A 14,001-nucleotide genomic window follows, 5' to 3' on the forward strand; every position below is an offset into this window, starting at 1 on the left:
ATTCCTATCAGCAGGCACTGCTATCTCCGCTAAGCCGAGCCATACACGCTGAACATTTTAACACCCAAATTAGACTGTCGCCAGGCTAGCTCCCTTATTTTATTAACACCCTTAAGGATGAATGTTTGGTTGAAGTAGAAGCGAAATGAAAAAAATGTCGCACTCAGCTCGTTATACTTTTCACTGTTTACGAGCTGTTTATTACCATTATTACACAATTAAACGCAATCAAAGCACAAGCACTGCATCCCTAAATGTACTACGAAAGAAATACATGGAGGTGGATTCGAACTCAAGATCCTCACGCGGAAGCCAGACAGCCTAATCATTGCGCCACACAGGAGCCACGTTGCAGCTCTTCAAATGTTGGTCAAGGAACTCAAACTGTTTCGTTTGTCGAGAAACCTTACGCAAGGTCACATCTTGCAACGCAGAAAGCGCGTTCGTTACGCTTGAAATCAACTTTCTTAAAGCTGCAACGTCAGGTTTCAACGGCAGATCCGTATAGGGTGCCAATGTCTACCTTAGGTGTTAATTTTTTTTTATTGTGTTTTGATTCTTGCTCACGCAGCCTTACTACAGAGTGTTTCAATTAAAACGGGCGCTTAACTATAATGAAGGATGTAAATTGAAGAAAGAAAGCACCCTCAAGGGTGTCAGATTGTTTATTGTGTATATGACCTCCAGCAATGTCTCGGAGCTGGATACAGAATGCGTCAAGGTTTCGACTACACCTATAATGCAGCCAGCCAGCGCCTGTGTCATCTTCGCAGGTTCACGTGCTGGTCCTATTTTCCCTCTAATCACCACCGTGCGCCAATGACCAGCTTGTCAACGACATCAGCTGTTCGCACACCAGCACCATGTAGGTTGCAGCACGGCGTTGCGCCACGTGCGCCAGGATTAAACTCGTCATTAAAACGCTCCGCTGACCGAGTGGCGACCTTGTCTAACAAGGCGACAAAACCACGTGCTTCGTGCGGGAGGGCGTCTTGGAGAGAGTTCCTGAACTACACAAAGGCTTTATCACACTGGCCCTCGCATGCACAGTGAAGAAAGTAGACGATCTCGTCGCCTCTTTGCACGCGATAAAGTAATTGTCAGCGGTAGCGCAAATTAATTTCAGCCCCTGAAGTTAGCACGTAGTACTCCATGAAAGCGCTAAAGCTTACTAGTGACCTTTGCTGGCTGTAAATTTCGTGCAATCGCGAGCAAATGGGGCAAGTCTGCGTGTTAAGAATCGAAAGGTGTGTTTATTGAGGGATTCACCTACAAGCGTCTGATGAGAATGTAACACAAACAAAACGATACGTAGACAGACACCCAGAGTAACGATCGGGTGGAAGAATCAGGCGAGCAGGTTCGTCGATGAAGCTGTCCATTTCAGCGTCACCAGTTGCACGTCCACGCAATTTCAAACGGCACGGGAACCGGACGCTAGCTTGACTGCACCTGACCTGGTAGAACCGCAGAGCACACCGCACATCATCATCGAAACTAAGAGAACTGTGGCACCCATGAACATCAGCAGACCTCCGCGCTTGGCCGGCATTTTGTGGTATCCGAGCTCTTCGATGAGGCCCAGGCATATCACGCCGAAGCCGACGACGGCGAGCAATGTCGCGCCGATGAACACCCAAGAGTCGAATGCCCTTCCGAGGAACCTGGTCGACGAACGCCGCTCTTGCGTTATCTCCATGCAGGTGCACACGATGTCCCTACGAGTCTGGGTCGGTGTCTTGCCAAGACCACCGTCGTACCTAGCCATCTTTGGAAAGGTGACGAGTTCCTGCGATGTTCCCGCGGCCCAAACTTCGCCTTCGAACTCCCGTGCGGGTTCCTCGTAGATTGGCGGAAGCGAAGGCATGTATTTCGTCATGCAACCTCTACTCCTGCGTAAGTAGCGGCCTAACTTAGGCCTCTGCCCGGCCGCTTCCGCCGCGTTCACTAGGGAGGTCAGGAAGTGATGGTGGTCTCGAGATGGCATTTCTACGGCATCAGAAATTTTCGAACACTTCGGCATGGCTCTACGTCAGGCTAAGCAACGCTTGCCGGCGGTGGCGAGCACATGCGGGGACGGTACGCGGAAGCGACCGACCGTGAGAATCCGTGTACTCCGCACAGCTAGCAGCTTGTAAAACGACTGAGATATGTTTATCGCCCTCTTTATATTAAGACAAGACTGACGAGTCAAGCTCTCTTCGCGGGTGGAGAAGTTTGGTGTCTAATCTGAGATGAGCACAGTAGATCGGTTGAGAGTTTTGTGTGCGACCCCCCCTCCCGCAGCCTTTACATTTTCTTTTTTTTTTTTTCGATAGCTTTGACCGTGACTCAGAACTGATAAATAAAGACGCGAACAAAAGGCATGGAACAGGAAATGAAGAAGCTGCAGCCATACTGGTTTGAAATTCGGGACCCCCTGGTTGAGAACATAGTAAAAGACATTTCACGAAAAAAGAAATAGTGAGTCGTTTTACTGACAGCGGGGAACCGTACGGTGAGAACTCGTCCGACCACCCAGCCACAACTACTCGCTTCGGAACACGTAGGAGCCATACGGGTCGCTGCATCAATCAGAGATCAATTGAGCATATTGCGCGTGCATTATTTTAACACTGTTCTTCCTCATCTGTTTACATGCTCATCGAAGTCTACATCATGGCCGTTTGTGTTTGTTTGTGACTGTTTATGAACTCATTGTGGTGCAACTTGCACTTGACTTTTAAACTGTGATGTTCATAGGCGTATAGGACTGTGCTGTGGCTTTCTCACCATATGAAGTGATTTTCTTTCTTTTTTTATTTTCCAACATATTTTTCTTTATATCGTTGTTTCTGCTATGAGAAAAGGAGTAGCCGTCACCATTATAAGGTGACTACGTCTCTTTCTTTTATTTTCATTTCAATAAAAAAAAATTGAGCACATGTATACACGTTCGCTGACCGGTGTAACATCGTTAACCTTTCGTTACAATGTCGCGATTGCAAGTGGAGTCGTAGATTTGCAAACCGTATAGTTATGTTCAAACAAAAGACCGAAGCGTGCTTAACGAGTTAGTCATATGTGACTTGCTGCACCCTCAGTGGCCGAAATTAATCCCGAGTCCCCCACTGCGGCGTGCCTCATAATCATATCGTAGTGTTGGCAAGTAGAATTCCAGAATTTAACGGTTGGGGCATGACATATCATTAGTAGCGGTAGTGCGAGCCTAAGTCAGCCCTCAGTTATCTTGTTCAAAAAAGGAATTGCCAGGCCAAAACAGTTATCCTTCGCAAGTGCTCGCTCGCGAAATATTATGAATGGCGGGTTGGCTTCTCTTTAGCGTGCGTGTCTTCCCTTCTTTTCCGCCACTGCGCTACCCTTGAGCTGGCAGTCGGTGTGTGTGTGTTGTCGCGTTCCTTCACAACTGTGTAGGAACGAGCACTGTATGCGTGCCAGAGTGAACAGTGCCTATAGGCCTGCAGTTCAGCAGCATGCGCTCAAACAAGAACAAGCATCCGCCAGCTTTGGACGCGTACTGGCTTATCCGCGTAACGCCATTCGCGACTCAACTAGTACGCCAAGAACTTGGCATATGGTTTCCAGCGGCATTCGTAAAGGTAGAGCTGTAATGCCATATGGCTACGCCAAAGCGCTACTGAGTGCATCGCCGCCTAACCGCGTGATACGCCATTTCGATTCATGGGATCTCAAGCGGTCATTCTGCAAGCCAGCGAGAGCTTAACTAGCACATATGCTGCCTCAGGAATTGCAGGACACCAATGCCACTGAGCCATCTTACATATTTCGGCAGCGAAGCAATTATTCCTGAGGCCCTGGCCCCAAGGCTTGGCTCCACCGCTGTAAGTTCACTCAACACACCTGAATTATGTCCGCAGCGCGAGAAGGGGATAACAACGAGCAGGAATAATATTTCTGTTCGCACGCGCTGACTTTCAGCTGTTCCAGTGTTAGAAAAAGCCGAAGCATTGATAGCGACGGCAAGTATTTGAGCCCGACACGAAGTAAGGTTTGTACACAAATCAGCCTCATATATTTCAGTAAACATTCGCTTATAACTAAACACGCGTGCATGGTGCCACGCGCGCCGGCAAACATGAACAGATCTCACTTGATGACTGCGAGCACTCGCGTGATAAGGAATTAACGCTGGCAGTCGGGGAGCGCACGTGCTTATCCAAGGCCAGGGCGCCTCGACAGTAGCGAGGCATCCTATTCCTGACTAATAAAGCTGGTTGCCTACGGGCAAAAACGCGCCGAGCAAATATTGGCCGAGGCATGCGCGTGCTGAATTAGGAGAGAACTCAGCACATCCAAACGGAACGGGAAGGTATACCCACCCACCGACATCGGTAAGAAACGTCCGCCTTACAGAAGCGTTAATATTTAAAGCGGATGGAAGCGTTAACCGGTCAGGCAGTCGAGATAAGCCAGAGACGTTCACAATATCGGTGGAAAAAAGTAAGGAGCACGTTGATACGACCGGCTCTGTTACAGGCATAGGTGTAACGTAAAATGGGTGGATTTAGAGGCGTTAAGGAAGAGAGAAACGATTAGGGAGACATAGACAAAAATGCTTACATGATAAATGTCTGCACATTGCTGGATTAGCTCAAGCAGCCTAAGTGACTATTTGTCGCCGCCCTTTTCAAAGCGGATGCCAATAAACCGCCATAATCATCGCCTCTCTAAATCCAACGCATCGCATTGCCTCCGCTTCACCATTACAACTCTGCCGCGTTTATCGACAGATAGAAGTGAAACGCCAGTTTGCACGCTGTCGCACAAGCTCGTGAACGTGGACAGAGAGAGAAAATTAACTATATAGAGAAAAACATTGTCCGAACATGCGGACAAAAATCTCACGAAGGCTACCAGGCCAAGCATTTCTGAGAAATTCACAACTTATCACTATACGCTTGCGATACTCCGGTTTTCAAGGAAAGTCGAATTCCCGGCTTGGGCATATTGCTTACAATTCAGCGTTTCGGTGCGCCGTAGTCTCTGCCATCTGGACGCCGATTCTTCCAATCAGAAGGGTCATAAGTTAGCAAAGAAGAAATTCACATTTGACGTGAAACCCGCGAGCTTTTGTGGTCGACTCCATTCGAACTTGCCTCCTATTAGCACTGTTTGACAAACTATCGCAACAAGGAAAATTAATACTTATGCCCCCATAAGAGTTCTAGCTCGGCGCCATACGCTTCCCCGAAAGGGTCACGGAAGGGAAACATCAGCCAACCATTTGATGCTGTGAGCGAACTCATTGTGAGTATAATATTACGGTGCAAAATGCACGCTTTTCAAAACTACCAGGGTGATGAACCACGCGTCACGAGCAGGCGACATGCATCGACGAGACTTTCAACTTCGCCCTGGTGCTTTATTTGCGTGCCCGCCACGGAGGCCGAATGAAAAAACATAGACGGACACCAATACGGTATCACAATTCCGCAAGGGAGAAAGCAATTGCCAATGGTTAAAGAACAAACTAAGACTCTAAGTTATCCTAGGAAGACATAACACGCAGTAGGCATTTTCACCACCGGCTTCGTGGTCTTACCACGAGCGATGACGGCCGCGCGTGGTGAATCGGAACGTCAGAATACTGCGCGTCCTGTCCACTTCTACAACTGTGGCTCGTGTGTCTGTAGCGCAACAACCAAGCAAATGACAAAATCAAATTTAATCTCACCGTTAGGGCGGCTTCCTAAACTGACTGTCCTCACGCAGAGCGAGTTTCACGGAAATAAAGAGCCAGCATGCATGCACTTGCAAAGCTTTTGACTCACGCTACCTGCACGGCGCCTTGCGCATTCGCAGGTACAGAGGGCAAGACCAAGTGGTACAGTTCGAAGTGCACGTTTATCGATGGACACATATACAATGATTTCATGAAGATGGCAAGAAGACATGCCTACAATGAGAAATGGCGTCCGAGTGGGAGCTTAGAGTATATCGTGGGGCAGTCCATTTCACCGTCGCCTGCGAGCGCACTCCTTCATGAGGGATGGACTTCGTGCACGAACTTCACGGCAGCCGATCGGGTAGAACCGGGGAGCACACAACAAATCGTAATGGATGCCATGAGAAGTACAGCGCCCATGAACATCAACAGTCTGCCGAGGTTGCCCTGGGTGTCGCGAGATCGGAGAGCATCGACGGCGCCCAGGCATATCACGACGAAGCCGACGACGCCGAGCACTATCGCGCACACGAACAGCCGGGAGTCTCCCACATTTCCAACGAACGTGGCCGACGAATGACGGCCTTGCACGTCCTCGATGCAGATGCGCACATCGTCACTGCGGGGCTGCGTGGGCCTGTGACAAGGTCTACCGTCGTACCTGGCCGGCTTGGGAAAGGTCAGGAGCCGCTGCGATGAGCCCGATGCCGAACCTTCACCTTCCGACGTCGGTCCGGCCTCCTCGTATATTGTCGAAAGAGAAGGCCTGTACGCCACCATGTAACGCTTCTTGCTGCGTAAGCGGAAACTCCATTTCCTCCTCGGTTTGAACGCTTTCGGCGCGTTGACCAGCCGGGACAGGAGATATTGGCGTTCGTCAGATGACATTTTTTTCAAGGCACGAAGACGTTTCGGACACTTCGGTACGACTCGACGGCGAGCTAGCAATGGTCGCTGGCAATAACGAGCACAGGGACGATGCGAAAATGCGAATGACCTCGTGGGAAGTTCCAACTCGACACTACTCTGCTGCTCGAAAGAGTGAGCGATACTTATCTGTCTCTCTCGCCCTTTCTCTCTTTATACGTAGGACAAAAATAACTAGTCAAGTTCCCTCCCTTCGTGCGCCCCTATGGTGACTAATCCGAAGTAAGCTCTGCTGCTCGAAAGAATGAGCGACACTTATCCGTCTTTCTCTTCCCCCCCCTTTCTCTCTTTATAGTTTAGACAAAACTAACCAGTCAAGTTCCCTCTCTTTGTGTTCCCATTTGGTAACTAATCTGAGGAAAACATCTTGAAGGGGCCGCGCAACTCGCCCAAATGTCGATCCTTCTACAATCCGAGGAAAGCACAATAGAGCGGTCAAGAATTTTGTACATGATTGTTACAACTGCATTCTTTCCCTGTCTTCCCTGGAAATTGTTGGCGTGACTCACCACGGATAAGAAAGGGGCGAACAAAGGGAACAGAATGCAAAGAAGCAGGTGTGGCCATACAGGCAGTGGGAAATTCGAAGGAAGAGGCAAAGAAAGCTTCGTTGAAAAGTTCAATTAAGTATATATATATATATATATATATATATATACATACATACATACATACACACAGTCATCATAAGAAGCCCACAAACACTGACACCAAGGACAACATAGGGGAAATTACTTGTGCCTAATAAATGGAAATAAAGAAACGATAAATTAATGGAAATTAAAGTGGATGAAAAATGCGAAGGTTGTGGGCTCGGTTCCCACCTGCGGTAAGTTGTTTTTTCATCCAATTTAATTTCCATTAATTTATCGTTTCTTTATTTCCATTTATTAAGCACAAGTAATTTCCCCTATGTTGTCCTTGGTGTCAGTGATTGTTGGCTTCTTATGATATGACTAATAAAAATCGGGCCCCTCGTATATATATATATATATATATATATATATATATATATATATATATATATATATATATAGTGGTTCAGACCATGTGCATACATGACAGGAGCGAGTCAGTGAAGAGGAAAGCCGACGTGAGAAACTCGTTTGGACCTCACCGCAAGATGGATGCATGTTATGAGCGTCCGCTTTGGAACAGCGTGGTGGTGGGTTGCGCCACCAAGCTCTGGTTATTTTATTACCTAAAGTCCCACCTGTGTTAAAAAAAATACAAAAATTAAAAACCACGATGAATTCCTATGACCAAAGTTTATGAGCCCCTATTGTGAACTTCGTTTTTGTACGCCTACGTTATTTGTCGTTTCCCTACTTTTCTTCCACCAATCTTTCTATCGTCTCTTACTAATCTCTATTACTGACATGTTTACTTTCCCCTTGCTCTCGCTCAAGCCAAGGGCTTCAAGGAGGCCAGTGATTGTGCACAATGGCCTTTGCTGCTCCTTGGGCGTCCCCACATTAGCGACTTCACAACTGGAATTATCTGTGACCCCCCTCGAAAGCAATGCAGTAACTGCAACGCTTCCCTTTCTACTAACGTGCGAGTCCAGTGCGGACATAAATGGAACTGTAGACAGGAGGGAGGAGAAGAGGCAGTTCCCATACAAGGAGGAGGGGCGCTGACGTAAGAAGGAAGCCCTACAGCTATACGACAGCGGTTTCGGGGAAACTGGATAAGTTGAAGTTCAAGGTACGGTACAGTACGTTGCTGCTATTTCTGAATAATAAACACCCTGCAAATATGTCAAGCGGGCAAACTACGCAGGGCGTGCAGAAGCAGAGCCGCATTAATTAAAGCGCACCGGAGAGTCCAGGTGACACTACGGAAGCAGCCGGCCGTAAAATGAACACTTCTGTGCCCGCCGCGTTAGCCTTGCGGCTATGGCATTGCTCGAGGCTGTGGATTTTATCCCAACCGCGGCAGCCGCATTCCGACGGGGGCGAAATATAAGACGCACGTGCATTTAAAGGGAAAGTGAAGAGTCTGTCGAATTCAATAAGACGCTCATATACGGATGCGGGAACCTTATAAACCATGAAGGTAAAATTTTTGAGGGGATTTTTCACTTAGGAGCGACGCAATCGTCGGTTAAAATTGCGCTGTAGCTCCGCCCCCCGTCGAGCGCCGCGCGCTGCTGCTGACGCTGACGATGCGAGCGGAGACCGGAAACCGCGGCTTAGCGACGTCAACACTGGTGTTCCGCTCCTTCGCAGTCTCCGCGACCGTGCCTGACCGGGCTTATTTCTGCGTGCGTGCCGTCCTAATCTGCTTCGCTCGACCCTACATTCCTTTATTTGTGTGTATATAGGAGTGGTAGTTGACGTGCGCAGCATCAATTGAACTTGTAGGCCGATCATGCCGGCGTTCTGTGCAGCCTACGCTTGCACGAGCACCAGCGGCCGCGACGATGTTCCGATGTTCCATTAGTTCCTGCAAAACAAGAAGCTTTCAGCTAAGTGGGAGGCTGCTGTGAAGCGAAACAACTTCAAGCGCTCAACAACAAGTGTTGTGCTCTGACCACTTTCGTGACGATTACTACCGGAGTTTATCAATAATGCGTGCTTTGGTTTCTCCTAAAAAAATAGTTAGCACGCTGAACGGAAGGTGTATGTTTATCGCCCACCCTTGACGCAGGTTTCATCGCCAAGCGCCGCGAATTTCCTATTCGCACGTGTGTTGTGAAACAGCTTGCATGCAGCTACCATAACGTAGCGCAAGCGTAAAGTTTGCATGTGTTGGAAAGCCTGCTCACGCCAAGACGCTGCGCTCCCCCTTCTCTCGCACACATAAGAAACCGACCATCTCACGTAGCCGACGGAATTCGCCGGTTACGGGTAGTGTGCGGATGGCGCGCTGATGAAGGTTCTATACTACACGTGCTTCAACGGCCGGTAAGCTTTTCCCTCGTTTAAACCGTCTGTGTAGATTGCCGACAGCTTTGGAGCAGCGCACAAATGCTGAAGATCGCATCACCGCTTACGTTCTACGAGGAGGCATGCAGGAACATAACACTACAGTTGTTTGCCCGGAAACGTACTCACTGGAACGCTGAATGCAGCTTAGCAAAAAACATACTCGCCAAAGATCATTTCCAACACAAGGAGATGCTAACACTTCGCCTTCGTTCGCGTGGAAAGCAGTGCTTGCACCAGCATTTTTTGCTTCTCGGAAAGGCCGGCTCTTCGCAATCGGCTCGTACATGTAGTATGTATGTCACAGAGTGCATGCCCGCGCCCCTCTCAAGATGGCCGCTATTGCCGCCGCAGCAGCAACGCCGCTTGCACGGCGATGGGGAAGAGAGCTTCCCATTGTCCCTGAGCTCGCCGGACCGGTTGGTGACGTAGGTCGCCTGAGCGCGACGGAGGGACGAGGCGGCTCGGCGACCCGCAGAGCGGTTTGGAAGACGGAGCAGCGTGGCGGTGCACCGGGAGACAGCTGACTGAAGATGTGGTCGGCAGGCTGAGACCTCCAGGCCGAAGTCTTCGCCGTTCGATCGACAGACGGTGCAAGTCCGTCAAGATCTTCAGCAGCGAGGTACCAGCAGCCCGACTCTCTTCAGATCGGGATCTCGGCGAGCACGCCACAGATAAGCCTCGTGTTCCAGCCCGCTCTCAGAACTTTCCGCCGGACTGTATTTTTTAATCGCGTTTAATCTTTCATTTAATTATCCATCGAGTGTTGTTTCTTATATGTCCTGTTAGTTTAGTCTTTACCGCATTTATTGTCGCCTATATTTTGTATTGGTGTCGCGTATTTTGTTTGTTATTTCGCGAGTGTAGGATTTCCCACGTGGTGGGCTTAGTGTCGCGCGAGCTCGCGTCAGGGCGTGTGTTGTGTGACCCGCACGCCTTCCGCGAACTAGTCCCCGCTGCGGGTAATTTGTATGTCTTTCCAGTATGTCTCGCGCATGATTTCATTTTATTAAATTGAGTGTGTGTGTTGTACGACGTCGCCTCCCGTCTCATGCCTCTGGTTCGCGGTCGATCAGGCGTGGACCTTATCGCCGGTCAGCAGTCGAACCCTCTCTAAACGCACGCGGGGTGGGTTTGTTGTCGCCCCATCCCCTCCGGTTCGGAGAGTGCGAATTACCTCACCACCAATCCTTGACAACTGGCGTCCGCGACAGGACTCGCTGACCGCGATCTTCCGTGACCACGAGGCATAGCGGGCGGAACAGACACGTACCGCCGAGAGCGGGAGAAAGCCGAGATATGGCTGATGCACTGCTCGATGAATTGGAGCGCATCGTGGCCGTCGGGAGGCAGATGGGTCTTGAGGGACCAGAGCTACGGGAATTTTTGCGCGACATGCGCTCCAAAGAGGAGGCGGATCGTCGCGAGCACAGGAAAGCGCGACAGCTGCGACAACGCGAGGCGGAGGAGTGCGATGCGGCACGGTCTTCCCAGCGCGTCCTCGAGTTAGAGAGGGAAATTGCGCTGTTGCGCGCGAGGGAGGGCCGTGTCGAGAGCATTCGTAACGCAGAGTGCCTGCCGGGCTCGACCGCCGCCGCCGACCAACCCCAGCCTTGTGGAGTGAGCCTTGTTCAGGGTTGTGCCCATCCCGAATCCTGCCTCGTGCCTCAGCCCTTGGGTGCCGGGGCCTTCGAAGCGAACGAGAGGCCGCTACTTCGTGAATCAGGCGGTGGGGCGGGTAACGATGGTCAGAAGCCGGCCACGAAAAACGTCAGCCGCCGCGCAGGCAAATTGTGCTATCGCAGGCCGAGAGAGGCGGCGAAGTCTGTGGCGCGGCGGAGGCTGGCGGGTTACCGCACACCGCGGAGGTACGAGGTACGGACCGCTGGCAGAGTGCAGAGGGTGAGGAAGAGGCCGCGCACAACGACGCAGAGGTCACAGAGGCGTCGACAGAGCCTGGCAGTCGCAGAGCGTTGCTCGTCACCACGAAAGAGAGCGCGAGCGAGATATGCAGTTTATCCTCGGCAGGTGCCACTGAGCCGCGTCCTTCGTGGCACCCGGTTAGTCAGGCGCTTCGCGTGGGTGGGGACCGGGCAGGGTTCGGTGTACCCCAATCACCGAGCCAAAATCAGGCAACCGGGGCGCGAGGTGATATGTCGCTGTGGAGCGGCTAGTGCGTCTCCCCACCTATGCTTCGGGAAAGCTCTGGGGGCGGCAGGAATGCGACCCCAGCGAGTCCGTTTGAAGAGCAAGGGGGCATTGAGAAGGGCAGCCGGCACTGTATTGACAGTGTAGATTTGTTGATAGTGCCACGTAACTTTTTTTTATGTTTCATTGCATTTATTAACGATTAATCTTTCTGCCCTTCAATACACCGATCTGTTATTTTTGTATGTTTTGTTTTGTGTGTGTGTGATACGGGTTGCGTGTAGACTGCGCGTACCGGCTCTGCCGTGGTTTGCGCCAGTCGCACGACCCAAGGGGAACAATACAGTATCGCATCAATTTTTAGCAGCCGATTTTTAGTCATGTTGTTTTATCTGGCATTGTAGTGTTGCGGAGTGCACTGACTGGCTAGAGCGAGGCGGCGATGGGCGCGGCGAAGTGCCTTGTGGGAAGGACTTCACGAACCGTGACCCACACGACGACGTGATTGTGCGCGTGACCTTCGAGTGCGTGGGGAGTGCGGTCTCCTTAAGGTGCGCGTGCATGACTATGTGTTAGTTTGAATGTTATTAGAATAACATTCTTGTCGTCGGGGTGGTGTCACAGAGTGCATGCCCGCGCCCCTCTCAAGATGGCCGCTATTGCCGCCGCAGCAGCAACGCCGCTTGCACGGCGATGGGGAAGAGAGCTTCCCATTGTCCCTGAGCTCGCCGGACCGGTTGGTGACGTAGGTCGCCTGAGCGCGACGGAGGGACGAGGCGGCTCGGCGACCCGCAGAGCGGTTTGGAAGACGGAGCAGCGTGGCGGTGCACCGGGAGACAGCTGACTGAAGATGTGGTCGGCAGGCTGAGACCTCCAGGCCGAAGTCTTCGCCGTTCGATCGACAGACGGTGCAAGTCCGTCAAGATCTTCAGCAGCGAGGTACCAGCAGCCCGACTCTCTTCAGATCGGGATCTCGGCGAGCACGCCACAGATAAGCCTCGTGTTCCAGCCCGCTCTCAGAACTTTCCGCCGGACTGTATTTTTTAATCGCGTTTAATCTTTCATTTAATTATCCATCGAGTGTTGTTTCTTATATGTCCTGTTAGTTTAGTCTTTACCGCATTTATTGTCGCCTATATTTTGTATTGGTGTCGCGTATTTTGTTTGTTATTTCGCGAGTGTAGGATTTCCCACGTGGTGGGCTTAGTGTCGCGCGAGCTCGCGTCAGGGCGTGTGTTGTGTGACCCGCACGCCTTCCGCGAACTAGTCCCCGCTGCGGGTAATTTGTATGTCTTTCCAGTATGTCTCGCGCATGATTTCATTTTATTAAATTGAGTGTGTGTGTTGTACGACGTCGCCTCCCGTCTCATGCCTCTGGTTCGCGGTCGATCAGGCGTGGACCTTATCGCCGGTCAGCAGTCGAACCCTCACTAAACGCACGCGGGGTGGGTTTGTTGTCGCCCCATCCCCTCCGGTTCGGAGAGTGCGAATTACCTCACCACCAATCCTTGACAATGTACAAGTATGTACGTACGTGTATAGTATGTACAAGTATAAACCCCTTACAAGTGATCTTGCACGCGACAGCGACAGCGCCACAAGCGACGCGATGGCTGTCGCGTTCACTCGTCGTCTGCAAGCCGAACTCCACGCGAGCGACGGCTTTGAGCGACGACTTCCCGGTATGAGGGCAGCAATATACGCGCCAAAACTAGCGTGACGCATGCTTTATCAATTTAAGGTGATGTATTTTACTGAAGGAGCATAAAATATCCCTGAAGGCTTTGCACTAGGTTCTTATTCTTGCACGTGTAAAATTCAATAGTTTGCTCGTTCCGTGCGACAAACAGCAGTATCTGAGTTGTGTACATCAAGTTTCGGCTTCGCACAATTGGCTAGTCGCTCATAGCATTTCCGGGCGACGAGCTCTAGATTTCTAGAAACGAGCGATCGAGCGACAACACCGAGCGATCTGTTCAAGCGACGGCCCGTTTTGTCGCTCGAAGCCGTCGCCCCTCACCGTCGCGCGCGAAATCGCTCTCGTAGAGTTTGGACTTAACGCCGAACTCCTCAGAGAAACGCAAGCTTTCGAAAATTTCCATGACCGTCTCAGCAAAACAGCACCGAACTACTTTGCACCGTGCTTCGTGTGTAGCGGCAGCAGTCGGTCCGGACGAACACCACTGTTGACGTCACGAGGCGCCCGACCAATCACAGGCGGAAACGAGGCGCGCGAGCTGGGCGTGTCTGCTGCTGCACTTTTCGTCGAAATAAAATATGTTTGCGCTTTCTTTCACTCAATTTCGATGC

General features: G+C 50.9%; 2 protein-coding genes across 2 annotated transcripts in view; both read right to left on the minus strand.

Moving 5' to 3' along the window:
* The window catches only part of LOC142575335 (cyclin N-terminal domain-containing protein 1-like), a 251,895-nt gene that overhangs the window by 162,419 nt on the left and 75,475 nt on the right, over positions 1-14,001 (minus strand). The window lies entirely within an intron of this gene.
* The window catches only part of LOC142575336 (uncharacterized), an 83,812-nt gene that overhangs the window by 2,514 nt on the left and 67,297 nt on the right, over positions 1-14,001 (minus strand). The window lies entirely within an intron of this gene.

The sequence above is a fragment of the Dermacentor variabilis genome, chromosome 3, assembly GCF_050947875.1.
Source record: "Dermacentor variabilis isolate Ectoservices chromosome 3, ASM5094787v1, whole genome shotgun sequence".
Classification (NCBI taxonomy): Eukaryota; Metazoa; Arthropoda; class Arachnida; order Ixodida; family Ixodidae; genus Dermacentor; species Dermacentor variabilis.